Source organism: Bos indicus, chromosome 12 (genome assembly GCF_029378745.1).
Source record: "Bos indicus isolate NIAB-ARS_2022 breed Sahiwal x Tharparkar chromosome 12, NIAB-ARS_B.indTharparkar_mat_pri_1.0, whole genome shotgun sequence".
NCBI classification, from domain to species: domain Eukaryota; kingdom Metazoa; phylum Chordata; class Mammalia; order Artiodactyla; family Bovidae; genus Bos; species Bos indicus.
Genome location: NC_091771.1, coordinates 61,271,266 through 61,289,060, shown reverse-complemented (window position 1 = coordinate 61,289,060; position 17,795 = coordinate 61,271,266).

The window sequence follows — 17,795 nt, the reverse complement described above, 5'->3', positions numbered from 1 at the left end:
GTAAGAAATAAATGAACTATAATACTGTCACCCAAAATCATAGCTAAATTATTGAGTAAATTATAAACATGAGATTAGCCTTGTAACAACTTATAACCACTCTAAACAAAATGACACTGTGTAAACACCAACACTATATAAATTAGGACAATTGGAAAATACAATGATAATGTATTAAGATTTAATATTAATTTAATATTGAATTACCTGGGGAAACACTCATGGCTTTAATGAGATCACAAACTACTCATGTAATGATATTTTGGTTGATAATCAGTCAAATTGTTACTCCCTAGAACATTGAATACAATCATAATAAATGAAAGGTTATAGTAAGGAAGTCATTATTAGCAAAAAGCACAGTGAGGCTTCATCTTGTATGAAAGAAGGAAAAGTTTATCCAAATCTGTTAAATATGTCAGCCAGGAGAAACAGAACAATAGAATTAATAATGTGTTCCCTGATAATGTAGGAGCGAGCTGACTGATGAAACAGATAGGATGGTAGATAGTAAACCTGAAGACAGTGGAAATTATACCAGTGAAACTAAAGAGAATGTTCATGAAAGGCAAACAAATGAAAAAAGTAAAAATAATGATGGCCACAATGGATGGAGATTTAGGTAATGCTGAGAGGCTTATCTTGTAGAGAAATGAAGGAATAATGAGTGCCCTAAATTTGTTCAAAAAGCATATGAGCACGATGCTGGATGCTTGGGGCTGGTGCACTGGGACGACCCAGAGGGATGGTATGGGGAGGGAGGAGGGAGGAGGGTTCAGGATGGGGAACACATGAGAAATAAAGGAATAAAAAAAAAAAAAAAAAAAAAAGCATATGAGCTAACTTAGGGGGAAAAAAAGAAAAAGAAATATCATTTCATGGCTGTTGATGCTACATATTATGAATAAAAAATGAAAAGAGGTTATTTAAAGTGTTAAAGTAATAGCTTCTATATCACCAACTATTCCTAAAGAGATGATTCTTTTAACTGTCTACCATGCAGTCCATATAATACAAATGTTACATTAATATAAAAGCCTATACTGAAGCCAAAATTGCATAGCTTTGAATATAATAGCAGAGTTTCAGGTATCAGCCTACATTTTTTATATCAGTTTATCTTGGCTCATTATTTTTATTTTTTGGTTCATGATTTGATACAAACTTTCTGGGAATCTATTCCTAAGCAGGGTATTCACCACACCATAGAAGATGGAGTCAGTCTTGCTCACTCCAAGTCATTCACAACCTTCCCTAGTCTCAGGCAGCCCACATTCCTTGAAGTTACTCCAGATACTTCTTGGGATCTCAGCCCATTCTAAATGAATAACTGCAACAAAAATATTGTGAAAAAATTAATAATTTTAGATAATTCCATTAATGCCTTTCCTCCGCATCTTTTGTGCTCAAACAAAGCAAACCATATTCAGGATTCTCTTTCCAATCTGGTCATACCACATTTGTTGCATGTAATTCTCAATGAGCTCTATTAGTTATCTTATGCTAAGTCACTTCAGTTATGTCCAACTCTTTGCAATGTTATGGATTGTAGCCCACACCTCTGTCCATGGGGATTCTCCAGGCAAGAATGATAGAGTGGGTTGCTATTTCCAATGTTCTCTTCAACACCTAGAATCAATTGAATCCTGCTTCATAATTGAGCCTATGGCTTCTCTTGCACCAATCTAGCTTACTAAACAATAAAAATCATACTAAACAAAACTGCCCTACACAAACAGACCCCATTTATCAAGGCACCAATTGAACCCAGGACTCCTGCATTGCAGGCAGATTCTTTGCCATCTGAGCCACCAGGGAAGCTTTTCCTTACAATGAGTCTAAAGAGACTATAGACCTTCTTCTGCATTAGCAATGCTGTTACATATTTTTTTTTAATACTTCCACTATTGGAGAATTCCAAATTTCAAGATTTCTAACATTCATTTATAAGCACACCTGTTATACTTCAATATACCTTTAATTTTTTGCATGCTTCCATTCTATCACGTTTTTCATGTTTTTTCTCTTTTTATTATACCCATTCCTGGATTCATGATAGATCATATAAACTTTATTTTGATTTAGGATTTCTTAGCCTAGGGTTAGCTAAAAATACATAACCAAGTGAAAGTTAAGGCTAATATTTTACTGAGAGGTGTAAGGCTAGGACAAAGAGAGTGAGGAAAAAGAGGACATGCAAGAAAGAATTGGAACAGATATATTACTCACTGCTAGAAAAGATATATGTGTACCTCTTCAGTCCCTCTGTTGTGTTCAACTTTTTATGACCCTTTGGACTGTAGCCCACCAAGCTCCTTTGTCTATGAGATTTCTCAGACAAGAGTACTGGAGTGGGTTACCATTTCCTCCTCCAGGGGATCTTCCCAACCCAGGGCTTGAATCCACATCTCCTGTATCTCCTACATTGACAGGAAGATTGATTTTTTTTTTAACCACTGAGCTACCTGGCAAGACCCAGAAAAGATACAGAGCCAGTCATTCAGTGTGGAGGACATATCTGGGCAGGTGGTATAGAAACAGTCTATCAAAGGATGAAACAGTCTATCAAAGGATGAAACAGTGCAGAAATTTATCCTCAGCACTCTCATATCTCTTATCCACAATCATCAAAATGTATCTTGTAGGGTATTAACTTCTCCGTAGTTTTGGTAGTGGTCACTTGACTCTTTCAATAGTTACTGGGGACATCAGAAAACTTAATGTATTGTTTAATCTGAAAGAACTAGAAAAAGCCAGGCTTTAACCTTCAGTGGAGGGACTGCTAAGGTTTCTACAGTTACTTGTGTTGGCTGGAGCACAAGATAGCTGAGAGCTGGTAAACTCTGAGGCTTTTCAAGCAAAATGTTACTGCTACTCAGCGACACTCTCCTGCATCCCAAACTTAGATGAACCACACAGTGGGTCAACTTTCCAATCTACCTTATGTTTTTTATACCCAGGAAGTTGAATCTGACAGATTAAAAATTTGTGTGACATAAAAATAAAATCCTTTGGGTCAATAATTCCATTGTGATTCCATTGCTATAGGAATTAAAAGTATATATTAATAGCTTTACTTATCCTTCTCTCTCCAAGAACATGCATCTTTATTGTCCTGGAAATCTGGGATCCTTCTTTTCAATGAAAAATGCATAAGTTCAAATCTTTAAAATATAATCTCAAAAGAGATATAGAATTTAACCTTCTGAACAGAAAATCCTTCCTCCCATTAAGGTCGAAACTGAACTAAATGTGTTTCGATTTAGAAGCATGAAAAACAGTAAAAGAGTAGAAGGAAGAGTTAGAGGGAAATAGGTCGGAAAGGAGATTTATATTCTTTAAAGATAGTCATGGAAAGACAGATGTTCTATTTCCTGTTCATTATAACAGAAATTATGTAGTTTCAATTTCTACTATCTGAAATCATAAAATCATGACAACCTCAAGTTTTACCCATCATAGGTGTGTGTGTGTGTGTGTGTGTGTGCTTGTATATAAGTGAAATAATTAACGGCAATAATAAAAGGGATGGAGAAGAGATGGTCACTTTGTTTTTTTTTTTTTAAGCATAACCAAAGCTTATGATAGTATTACACTTGCCATGCCATATATTTAAGTTAGCAATCTGATCTCAGATGTTTGAGATATTTGAATTATTCCTGCCATACACGATTCTTCATAGTACTTTACATAATGTTCTCCTACTTTTCATATATAGGGTAAAAACTGGAAGCCAGTGAGGTTAGTAAAATATCATCTGCCGAGCAACATCCAAATTAGCTGCATGCTTCTAAATAGTATGAATTGTAGAAAGTGGAGTATATTTCCAGTATCAATCAGCCAAATAATATGAAGAGAACATTTTATGATATGTGTACTTCTGTCAGACCTAGTAAGCATTTGGTGGGATAGCAGCAGCAGCAGCAAGAGCCTACTATTCTGCTTTCTCATATGGGGAGGGAGGAGGGAGAGGGGTTTGGGATGGGGAACACGTGTATACCTGTGGCGGATACATGTTGATGTATGGCAAAACCAATACAATATTGTAAAGTAATTAACCTCCAGTTAAAATAAATAAATTTATTTTAAAAATAAATTTTAACTTCAAGTGATCTTTATACTTAAATACAAGGGAGATTTACATTCTTAAAGTGACATCAATCTGGAAATAATGAAATACTAAGATAATTTCAAAAGCATTGTATTGTGTGGAGGACATGCCTATATAGCATATTTTGTCCGTGTGTATGTGTGTGTGTGTGTTATAATTTAAGCAGAATACATAGTAATGCATAGAAAGTCATCAACCCAGTTTGGTGAAATATATGTTTGATATATTTTAAAAAAGAACTGTGCTTTTGGGATTCAGATGCTATGTTGTCAAGCTGTGGCCATAAATCACATATAAAAATATTTGATTTCTCTACTCATACTTCTTGGCTGATAACATTACTGAAGACAAAGGCAAAGCTATGCAGATTGGAACCCTTATCCATAGTCATGTTTTCCACAACCATTTATATGATGCTGAGGCCAAAATTTATATCCTTTGAATAAATCTTCACTCTCACGTCTAACTTGCAATATTGTTTCATAGTTTATTATGAATTATTATTATTCATTTCACAATATTTTCCTTGACTATAAGCTGAATATTTGTAACCAGATGTGTTCTAGGCAATACACATTAAACTAGTCCAAATCAAAACTCATCTCAATATGTGACAAATAGGTGCTACTGTATATTCTATATTTCACCATTAGTATTGCCTATTACAAGTCACCATAGAATAAAACCCAGAGGAAATCTAAGGTTACATTTTCTACTCACTATTCACATTAAAGCAGAGAAAAGGCTCTTTAGATTTCACTTCCTAGATATTTTTAAAAAATATTAAATTCTTCATAGAAAAGTCTTATGGATTCTATGGGAGAGGGAAAGGGTGGGAAGATTTGGGAGAATGGCATTGAAACATGTATAATATCATGTATGAAACGAGTTGCCAGTCCAGGTTCCATGCACGGTACTGGATGCTTGGGGCTGGTGCACTGGGACAACCCAGAGGGAGGGGAGGGGAGGGGAGGGAGGAGGGAGGAGGGTTCAGGATGGGGAACACGGGTATACCTGTGGCGGATTCATTTCGATATTTGGCAAAACTAATACAATATTGTAAAGTTTAAAAATAAAATCAAATTAAAAAAAAAACAAAAGAACATATAAAAAATATTAAATTCTTCATATATATTTCTTTTTTAAAATTTAATTTAATTTTATTTTTAAACTTTACAATATTGTATTGGTTTTGCCATACATCAAAATGAATCCGCCACAGGTACACATGTGTTCCCCATCCTGAACCCTCCTCCCTCCTCCCTCCCCATACCATCCCCCCAGGTCGTCCCAGTGCACCAGCCCCAAGCATCCAGTATCATACATTGAACCTGGACTAGCAATTCGTTTCATATATGATATTATGCATGTTTCAATGTCATTCTCCCAAATCATCCCACCCTCTCCCTCTCCCTCTCCCACAGAGTCCAAAAGACTGTTCTATACATCAGTGTCTCATATTGTTTTAGTTATGGTTATTCATTATTTCATACTTGGATTATTTAAATAACTTCCTATCCATACAATACAGACTCTGTCATAAGTATGTATGTCTGAAACATGAAACACTGGGGTAAAAGAAACTTCCATTTCAATTTTTGATAGCTACTCCTATATAACTCTAATAAGCTTTGTACAATCCCAACATTTGTTATGATGTTTTATATTCTTATTTTCCTGTATTGTCTATCAGCCATTAATAGCAACATATGGAAATAATAGTGAAGCAGTCTCCTTGATATTTATTTTCACTTTTTATTACATTAATTCATTTCCAGGTGGGTCAGCTGGTAAACAATCCATCTGAAATGTAGGAGACCCCTGTTTAATTCCCAGGCTTGGGAAGTTCCTTTGGAGAAGGCATAGGCTACGTATTCCAGTATTCCTGGGCTTTGCTGGTGGCTCAGACAGTAAAGAATCCACCTGCAACGTGGGAGACCTGGGTTACATCCATGGGCTGGGAAGATCCCCTGGAAAAGGGCATGGCAGCCCACTCCGGTATTTTTTCCTGGAGAATCCCCATGGACAAAGGAGCCTGGTGGGCTATAGCCCATGGAGTCGCAAAGAGTCTGATATGACTGAACGAGTAAGCACAGCAGAGCAAAGACTATGAATGAATTTTGTAAAAACAGGCTTAATTTTATTGTTCTTATACGAAAGGATATTTCTTGAATTCATTTGATGAGAAAATCATTTGAAATTGACTTTTGGTTGAGTCTACATAACTGAATGATAAGTTTTGTTTTTATTGAAATTAATTCATAAGTAATTCTTTACCTATAAGTGTAAAGTATTTGTAATAAACTTTTAAAGAAGGCCAGTGGAACTTTAAAAAAAACTTAATTTATCAAATCATATTATTCTTAAGACACATTAAAGGAATCCCATCATTGCTGAAAATGTTTTCATAATATTTTTACTAAGGTTGTATGCTTTCTATCTTAAAACAAAAAAATCATATCTTTTTTTTTTCTCTCTTGTTTTAATATTCCTCAAATGATTCAAAACATTGCATCTTTATTTCTCATTTCCCATTCCAGTCAGGGTCTTCTTTCTGTGTTACACTGCAAATCAACAAAAACAAGAGGCTATGTAATTATGTGTGTGTGTATCAGGTGTGATTATACATGTGATTACACACAAATATATGTAAGTACACACATGCACTCATACAAATACATAAACATACACAAAATCTGTGTTACAGTGGCAAGTTACAATAATTCTCTATGCCTTGATTTTACCACATGTAAAATAGGTGTAATATTATCATTCAAGGATTATAAGATGAAACATAAATCTAAAAATCTTAGAATAGCTCTGCAAATTTTCACTAATCTCTCTATACTTGAATTCATGCATTTTCAGCAATGATGCGGGTAATTCATCAATGTCTTGATAAGCTGTAATGGGCTTCCCTGATGGCTCTGTAATAAAGAATCGCCTGCAATGCAGGAGACCCAGGTTCAATTTCTCGGTTAGGAAGAATTGCTGGAGAAGGGATGGGCTGAGCACTCCAATATTCTTGGGCTTCCCCTGTGGCTCAAATGGTAAAAAAAAAAAAAAAAAAAAAAATCTGCTAGCAATGCGAGAGATTTGGATTCAGTCTCTGGTTTAGGAAGATCCCCTGGAGAAGGTAAAGGCTACCCACTCCAGTATTCTGGCCTGGAGAATTCCATGGACTATATAGTCCATGGGGTTGCAAAGACTTGGACACGACTGAGCAACTTTCAATCAATCAATATTCAATATTGTTACTGGGAACAGAAGCAAGTTAAAAGACTGCTTCTTCCTGCACTTCAATATTTCTTTTCTGGTAGGTTTGACTAATGCAATTAAAAATGTTTTAGTATATATAATGGAGAAGAAAATCTTGGGAAAATATTTTCATTGAAAATATAAATATAGTTTCAGAAAATTCAAAAATATATACAACTTATCTCTTATAACTAATAGGATTTATTATTAAGTAGCTTGTCTCATAAATATTAAGACATAAAATTTTCCTGTAGGTCTATGTAATATGCATATTAAAATGTTTAAATAAATATAAAGTCTAAAAAAGCTTTTCTGACTGACATTTTTAAATGGATAAAAATACAGAAAACTTTTTACCTCTAAGGAGAAAATAGGACATTTGCCTTTAACATTCTGGGTAAATATGTCTAAAAATTTACTTGCATTTGGAAGGATTAAATGAGAAACATATTCTAAATTATTGATGCAAAAGCTTAGCCTAGAAAAAATAGATTAACATACCCAAAGCAAGGCATTTATATATAGAGATACACATTTAGATTTTCTAATAACAAATATTCAAATGTTCTTTCAATGTACATTTTTAGTATTCCATAATTGTAAAGCTTAATTTTGTTCATGTGTAGTATACAAAGTTGTCATAATTTTAAGTGATTAATTTCATTTTCTAAAATATCTTTTATATAAAATAAAATGAGGCAATTTTCTGCAGTTTTCATCTACTTTACAGATGAATTATTTAAATCCATATTTTAGTTTCTATCAACTTTATAAGCTAATTGTGTCCTATTATGTGTGATTCTATGGAAAATGTGTAAAATCTCAATGATTCTGATAGCTTTTTTTACAAATATTAATTTAATTTATGAAGAGGATAAAATGGATCGTTGAAAAAATTCACCCCAATGTAAAATAACTTCCTTGCTCAAATATTCAAAAAATATAATTTTATGTCATTTGATATAAAGCAGAGAAAAGATATACCAATTCATTTTTCAGTGTAAGTTAACCCTGAAACCAAAACCAGAATAAGAAAAAACCTAGAATACATAATTTTAATGCAAATAAATCATTTTAAGTTACAAATATTCTATTAAACATTAACAACATTAATTAAAGATTACATTGCTACATGTAAGAAAAGTGTTTAAATGAAGGATAATTTTAATATTGAATATTTTTCAATGTTACAAATCAACCATTCAAAAGATACATGATTATATTGCATTTTTGTAAATTAAAGGAATAATTTTAATGAAAGTTTTGATTCATTATTGAAGCCAGGGATAAATTTAAGCATTTATCATGGGCAGAAATTACTTCCTAGTTTATAGTTAGTATCCTACATGAAGTTGACATGCAGTACCAACTCAAATTGAAGTCAGAAATAAGAAAATAACAGTTACCTTTATTATTATTGAATACTCTTGTCCTTAACACTGCAGCTAAATGAGAGGTCAGAAAAATATGTTTAACTCCCCAACTCCCTTTAGTTCTCACTTTGAAATAAACATGCAAATACCTTCTTAGCTGTAAAAAAAAAAAAAAAGTGAAAACAATAAAAATAATTTCTGGGAATTTCAACATAAAAAATTTGCAGGTTAGTTCTTCTACTACTACTATTTTTTTTAAACATGCCTAGGTTTACTAATTCTCCATTCATCTTTCTTCCCCCAGTTGCATTATTTTTTGTTGCTGTTTTTTTACTTTTAACTTTTCCCCATTTTTATTGAAGTATAGTTGAGTTATAATATTATGTTATTTTCAGGTATATAGAAAAGTGGTAGGTATTCTTTTTTTCATACTGTATTCCATTATAGGTTAGAATGTAATTCCCCATGCTATCCAGTCAGCATTCTTATTGATCCCTGTTGAGGACCCTTTTCATTTACTAAGGAATTAACTTAAATCAATGTGTTTGAATAGAGTGCTAAATTACGTCAATCAGACTTCCTCAACTTGAATCATTCAATTTTGTGTCCAAAGAGAAGAATAGGCTAAGTCATCATTAGACTCAGGTTAAACATTTTTAGCAAGAATTCTTCATAATGATTTGGGTACTTAATATTACATTCCATTAAGCATCGCATGTTACAGACAATGCAAATGTCTAACTTTTAGGAATGTTTACTTTAAACATTTAGTTAAAGTGATGACTGCCAGATTTCTCCCTGAGAAACATCTGTCCTTTTCAATTAGGAAGTAATATATGGAATAATAAAGCATCACCTTTCAACCAATGGTAACATTTATCCATGATCTTTACCTGAATTCTATTATTTCATTAAAAGTAGCAAAGTAGTGATTTTCATGATATTATATTTTGTTCTGTATCACTCGACAACTTCATAATAAAATGCCATTAAATGAGAATGAACACCATTTTTTTTTTTAAAGCTAGGTTAAATGTTTATATCATCTATGGTCTGTTTCTCAAAAAAAGTTGAAAGCATGGTAGAAATATTTTTCTCTTTTGAATAGTCCAATGACTAATCAATATACAATTTTGTGTGTATATTCTTCAGCATTCAAGGAGTAGGACATCTTAAAACTGGTTTTAGTAACAGATCAAAAAAAAAACTATTATTTATTGTGTTCTTCCTTGATCTCTGGCATAAAATGGCCTGCAGTCATGTAGCTCTCCCAATCTCCAAGGTCTCTGTTTAATCATTCAAAACAAGATCTGGGTGGAACGCTATTCCTTATTTCTGAGTGTCATTTAGACTTGAAAATTATATTTTTAAGACTGATGATTAAATTTTGGTTTTTCAAATCAAATTTAATCTCTTAACATATTCATTAAAACTTTATATTTTTACTGATAAACAAGGTCCTGCTGTATAGTACAAGGAGATATATTCAATATCCTATAATAAATCACAATGGAAAAGAATATGAAAAAGAATATATATAAATTGCATAAAAATATTTGTGCCTGCTAAGACACTTCAGTCATGTCCAACTCTGTGCAACCCTGTGGACTGTAGCCTGCCAGGCTCCTTTGTCCATGGGATTCTCCAGGCAAGAATACTGGAGTGGATTGCCATACCCTCTTCCAGGGGATCTTCCTAACCTAGGGATCCAACCCACATCTCTTGGGTCTCTTGCATTGGCAGGCAGGTTCTTACCATTGGGACCACTTGGGAAGCCTCATAAAAAGTATATATACATATATATGTACATATATCTTCTTCAACCATATGAATTCATATTCTTTATTCATGTATTTCATATTATTTATTTATATATTAATTCATATTTATATATAAGTATATTTATATAACAATCATTTTTCTCTACACCAGAAGCTAACACAATAATGTAAATCAAGCATACTTCAGTTTTTAACAAAAACTTTTAAATTTTAAAAGTTTTACGGTTATACTTTAAGTTTACTTTGGTTCTCAATTTAAATTATGCATTCAGTACAGTCTAATGTAAAATCCATGAAATAATTTAAATAGCAACATTAACTGTTAAACATAAAAGATCTGAAGGATGTCTATTATATCTTTACAGACTTTAAATTCTTAGATTTTAAAGCTCTAAACTATATGGTAATAATATATAATATGTTTATCACTTATGTGGTCAATCTGACATATTTAAGACCATTTTTTTTTCACTTTATTTTCAACTTTTCTTTTTCTTTTGTACTTTTAAATTTATTTTTCAAACTGCATAAATTAATATGGCTAGAAAAATCACCATAATCTACTCAGCTAACACAATCTTGAATGAGAACAATGTTAGAAGACATAATCACAATTGCAAAAGTTACTAAAAGTCACACTATTTCAACAGTGCAGTGTTGGTATAGACACCTTGACTGATAGAATAGAACTGAATTTCTAGAAATAGTCCTTCGCATTTATGGTCAACTCAGTTTTTACAAATGTGTCAAAACAGTTGAAAGGGGAAATTACAGTATTTTCAGCAAATTGTCTATTCACATCCAAAAGTATGAATGAAAATGGACTCCTCTTCAAAATGAAAATGAAACATAAACCTAACTGTAATAGCTAAAACTAAAAAATTCTTAGAAGAACATAAAAGAGTTACTTTTGTGAATGTGAATTTGGTAACATTTTCTCATGACAACAAAAGCACAAATAGACTTCTTAAAGTTTAAAACTCTATGCTTCAAAAAAAAACACAAAAAACTCTATGCTTCAAAGGACACCATTAAGAAAGACAACTCAGAGAATGGAGGAAAATATTTGCAAATCATGTATCTAATAAAGAATTATAATCAGAATATGTATATACATACATACATATGAATATATTTGCTTATATATATATACACACACATATATATGTAACTTATAATTCAATAATAAAAAGATCAACTGTGCTATTTCATTCTTCCCTGTGTGTGCACTGCTCAGGAGTTGATCTGAGACTTGAATGAAAATCTATTTGCTCAGTGTACAAAGTCTTAGGCATGCTACTTAGAATCAGATCCATGTATTTACAGGTCTGAGTTGTGCACAAGAGTTTATAAACTATTATTGGGATTATTTTCCAGGTCTTATTTCTCTAGATGATTTCATATACATTAACTGGTAACCTAAATTTCTCCCATTTAAAGTCTTTGGCCAGAAGCCATTTGTTTCTGCTACAATGATTCTTCAGGTGGTATACAGAAAGAAGACAAAGAGAACAAAGCAATAGAGGTTATCCCTTCCCAAGTGGTGCAGTGATAAATAACCCGCCTGCCAATGCTGGAGACATTAAAGATGTGGGTTCAGTCCCTGGGTCGGGAAGTTCCACTGAGAAGGAAATGGCAATCCACTGCAGTATTCTTGCCTGGAGAATTCCATGGACAGAAGACTCTGATGGGCTGCAGTCATGGGGTCGCAAAGAGTTGGACACTAATGAGCATACACACACTGCACTGCGCTTCCTCATGAACAATAGATCCATACTGAGATGATTGCAACTCCAAACAGCAGCATGTTTTTGCAGCATTATGAGAAACCCTGGGCCAGAGGACTCAGATAAGTAGCATCCAGATTCTTCACATCAGAAATTGTCAGATAATAAGGTTGTTTTTTTTTTTTTTAGCTGCCATTTTTGGGGATAATTTGTAGTATAGCAATAAATGAAAAATGTGATCATACACCATTGATAATATGTATAAAATAGATAATTGTATAGGGAACTCTACTTGATGCACTCTGCTGACCAGAACGTTAGTGAAGTCCAAGAGGGAGGTAATGCATGTGTGCGTGCTCAAGTTGCTCAGTCATGCCCAACTCTTTGCGGCCCCATGGACTATAGCCCACTAGGCTTCTCTGTCCATGGAATTTTCCAGGCAAGAATACTGGAGTGGGTTGCCTTTTCCTTCTCCAGGGGAATCTTCCCAATTCAGGGATCAAACGCCTGTCTCTTGTGTCTCCTGCATTGGTAGGCGGATTCTTTACCACTGTGCCTGCTGCTGCTGCTGCTAAGTCGCTTCAGTTGTGTCCGACTCTGTGCAACCCCATGGACTGCAGCCTACCAGGCTTCTCCATCCATGGGATTCTCCAGGCAAGAACACTGGAGTGAGTTGCCATTTCCTTCTACATATCACTGTGCCAGATATATGTATATGTGTGGCTGATGCAAGTTGCTGTACAGTAAAATCTAACAAATTTGTAAAGCAACTGTACTTCAATAAAAATTAATTAAAAATAAATAAATTAATGACAAATGCAACCAGTCATTTTAAAACAGGCATTGGAAATTAACTATATGATTATGTTACTTGAAATTCCTTGAGGATTTATAATCTGACCTGATTTTTTTCTACTAACGCCTCTGAGGCAGATCACAGCTATATTCATACATTTTGTATCTGCCTGAAAAGACCATAAATATATCTAGAACTCAGTTACCTATAAATGGGACTTTAAACTTTTAGGTACATGGCACAATGTCTGAGAGGGTTTTTTCAAACACACACTGTATGTTTGTATGAGGAAACAAAGAGGATTTCACAACCATTGCTAAAATTAGTGGTCATTTTACTCATGAAAAAAAGAGGTGGTTCCAAATTTATACTAAAGATTCTACCTGCAATGCAGGGGACCTGTGTTCAATCCCTGGGAAGATCCCTTGGAGATGGTAAAGGCTACCCACTCCAGTATTCAGGCCTGTAGAATTCCATGGACTGTACAGTCCATGAGGTTGCAAAGAGTTGGACACAACTGAGGGACTTTCAAAGAAAACGAAAAAAATATAGAGAGTGTTCCTAAATTTAAATAAAGACTGAATTATTGAATATTTTGGGGGAAAACCCTTTACTACTGACACAAAATCACATGTAAAGCAACACTGTCTAAGATAATAAAATAATCCGTATATATATAGTATATAATAATTGTTGTTGTTCAGTCACCCAGTAGTGTCTGACTTTTTGGAACCCCATGGATGCAGGACACCAGGCTTCCCTGTCCCTCACCATCTACTGGAGTTTTCCCAAGCTCATGTTCATTGCATAGGTGATGCTGTCCAGCCATCTTATCCTCTGATGCCCTCTTCTCCTGCCCTCAGTCTTTCCTGGAATCATGGATATTTCCAATGACTCATTTGTTCACATCAGATGACTAAACTACTGGAGCTTCAGCTTCAGCTTCAATATCAGTCCTTCCAGTGAATATTCAGGGTTGATCTCCCTTAAGATTGACTGGTTTGATCTCCTTGCTCTCCAAGTGATTGTCAGGAGTCTTCTCTAGCACCACAGTTCAAAGGCATCAATTCTATGGCATCCTGCCTTCTTTATAGCCTAGCTCTCACAACCGTATATGATCACTGGAAAGACCATAGCCTTGACTAGATGGACTTTGTTAGCACAGTAATGTCTCTGCTCTTAAGCACACTGTCAAGGTTTGCCATTGCTTTCCTGCCAAGAAGCAATTGTCTTCTGGTATCATGGCTCCAGTCACTATCTGTGGTGATTTTGGAGTCTAAGAAGAGGAAACCTGTCACTGCTTCCACCTTTACCTTTCTCTTTGCCATGCAGTAATGGGAACAGATGCCATGAACTTAGTTGTTTCGTTTTTTTTTTTTTTTTCAGTAGTGTTAAGCTGACTCTTTCACTCACCTCCTTCACCCTCATCAAGAAGCTCTTTAGTTCCTCTTCACTTTCTGCCATTAGAGTGGTATCATCTGCATATCTGAGGTTGTTGATGTTTCTCCCACCTATCTTAATTCCAGCTTGTAACTCATCCAGCTCAGCATTTCTCATGATGTGCTCAGGGTATAGGTTAAACAAACAGAGTGACAGCAGACAGGCCTGTCTTAGTCCTTTCTCAATCTTGAACCAATCAGTTATTCCATACAGGGTTCTAACTGTCGCTTCTTGACTGGCATACATATTTCTCAGGAGACAGGTAAGATGGTCTGATATTCCCATCTCTCTATGAGCTTTCCACAGTTTCTCATGATCCACACAGTCAAACGCTTTAGCATAGATGATGAAACAGAGATAGATGCTTTTCTGAAATTCCCTGAAATCAAGCAAAATTTGGTAATTTGATCTCTAGTTCCTCTTCCTTTTCTAAATCCAGCTTGGTCATCTGGAAGTTATAATTATGTGTGTGTATATATTTATATATATTCAAGAAAATTAGAGATACCAAGGGGACATTTCATGAAAAGATGGGCACAATAAAGGACAGAAATGGTATGGACCTAGCAGAAGCAGAAGATATTAATAAGAGGTGGCAACAATACACAGAAAAACTATGTAAAAAAGATCTTCATGACCCAGATAACCACGATGGTGTGATCACTCACCTATACCTAGACCTTCTGGATGTAAAGTCAAGTAGACCTTAGGAAGCAACACTAAGAACAAAGCTAGTGGAGGTGATGGAATTCCAGTTGAGCTATTTCAAATCTTACAATATGATGCTGTGAAAGTGCTACACTGAATATGCCAGCAAATTTGGAAAACTCAGCAGTGGCCAAGGGACTGGAAAAGTCAGTTGTTATTCCGATCCCAAAGAAAGGCAATGCCAAAGAATGTTCAAACTACCACACAATGGCACTCATCTTGCATGCTACCAAAGTAATGCTCAAAATTCTTCAAGCCAGGCTTCAGCAGTATTTGAATCATGAACTTCCAGAAGTTTAAGTTGGATTTAGAAAAGGTAGAGAGGCAAGAGATCACATTGCCAACATCCATTGGATCATTGAAAAAGCAAGAGAGTTCCAGAAAAGACATCTCTGCTTTATTGACTATGCCAAAGCCTTTGACTGTATGGATCATAATAAACTGTGGAAATTTGTTCAAGAGATGGGAATATCACCTACCTGCCTCCTGAGAAATCTGTATGCAGGTCAAGAAGCAACAGTTAGAACTGGACATGGGAAAACAGATGGGTTCCAAGTCAGGAAAGGAGTATATCAAGGCTGTATATTATAATCCTGCTTATTTAATTTATATGCAGAGTATACCATGCAAAATGCCAGGCTGGATGAAACACAAGATGGCATCAAGATTTCTAGCAGAAATATCAATAACCTCAGATGTGCAGATGACACCACCCTTATGGCAGAAAGTGAAGAAGAACTAAAGAGCCTCTTGATGAAAGTGAAAGAGGAGAGTGAAAAAGTTGACTTAAAACTCAACATTTAGGAAACAAAGATCATGGCATCCAGTGCCATCACTTCATGGCAAATAGATAGGGAAACAAAGGAAACAGTGTCAGACTTTATTTTGGGATCCAAAATCACTGCAGCCATGAAATTAAAAGATTCTTACTCCTTAAAAGAAACACTATGAACAACCTAGACAGCATACTAAAAAGCAGAGACATTACTTTGCCAACAATAGTCCGTCTAGTCAAAGCCATGGTTTTTCCAGTAGTCATGTATGGATGGGGGAGTTGGACAATAAATAAAGCTGAGTGCTGAAGAGAAGAGTTGATGCTTTTGAATTGTGGCGCTGGAGAAGACTCTTGAGAGTCCCTTGGACTGCAAGGAAATCCAGCCAGTCAATCCTAAAGGAAATTGGTCCTGCATATTCATTGGAAGGATTGATGCTGAAGCTGAAGCTCCAGTACTTTGGCCACCTGATGTGAAGAATAGACTCATTGGAAAAGACCCTGATGCTGGGAAAGATTGAGGGTGGAAGGAGAAGGGGACTACAGAGGATGAGATGATTGGATGGCATCATTGACTTGATGGACATGAGTTTGAGTAAGCTGCAGGAGTTGGTGATGGATGGGGGGGCCTGTCTTGCTGCTGTCTATGGGGTCACAGAGAGTTGAACATGACTGAGAGACTGAACTGAGCTGAATATATGTGTGTGTGTGTGTGTGTGTATACACATACACACATAGATATATGCTTTGTGGCTTAAAGAAAACTGTTTTAATTTTATACACTGAGGCATACTATGTATTCCACTGGAGAAACAAGAGTAAATGCTTCGTGATTCCACATAAACTAGGAAATTTCATATTACCATTCAATGTGAGAAATCTCTCTCTCACACACAAATATATGCATGAAAATATAAGAGCCATAACCAATTTGTCTCTGATATTGTATCCCTTTAGATAAAGACACAAATCATGGTTCGTTTTTCAGCATATGCTATTCATAAAGACTAGATCTGAACTTTTTTGGCATTGAAAGGATCTAATAACCTTTTACAAATGGCCAGAATGATTATATGTAGCTTCACTGATTGAATTACCCCAGTTGATGATTAATCAATGTGCATATTTAGGTTGCCTATGCCTATTGATTTCAATCAAAGAATTAATGATTTTTGAAAAGAGGAGATTGACTGCACTAAATCCATGTTTAGTAACTAGTAACCAACTGGAAGTTTAAATTGAAAAATTGCATGATTAAATTGTGTTTTTTCTTTTCTTTTTTATTTTTTTCTTCTATCCAAGTTAGGTGTGATGTAGTTTTAACTGTACTGGGTAAAAGAAAGAAGAGGCAGAATATATAGGTGAATTATTTTAATAAATAAGCATTAAACATGAATAAAATAAAACCATGGCTTAGCAAACTGTGATAGTGGAAGGGGAAAAAGTGAAAGCAGTGACAGATTTAATTTTGGGTGGCTCCAAAATCACTGCAGACAGTGACTACAGCCATGAAATTAAAAGGTACTTGCTGCTTTGAAGGAAAGCTATGAAAAACCTAGACAGCATATTGAAAAGCAAAGACATCACTTTGGTGACAAAAGAGCATAAAGTCAAACTCTGTGTTTTCCAATAGTCATGTATAGATGTGAAAGTTGGGCCATTAAGAAGGCTGAGCACCAAAGAATTAATTGATGCTTTCAAACTGTGTTGCTGGAGAAGACTCTTGAGTGTCCCTTGGACAGCAAGGATATCAATCCTGTCAATCCCAAAGGAAATCAAACCTGAATATTCATTTAAAGAGCCTATGCTGAAGCTGAAGCTCCAATACT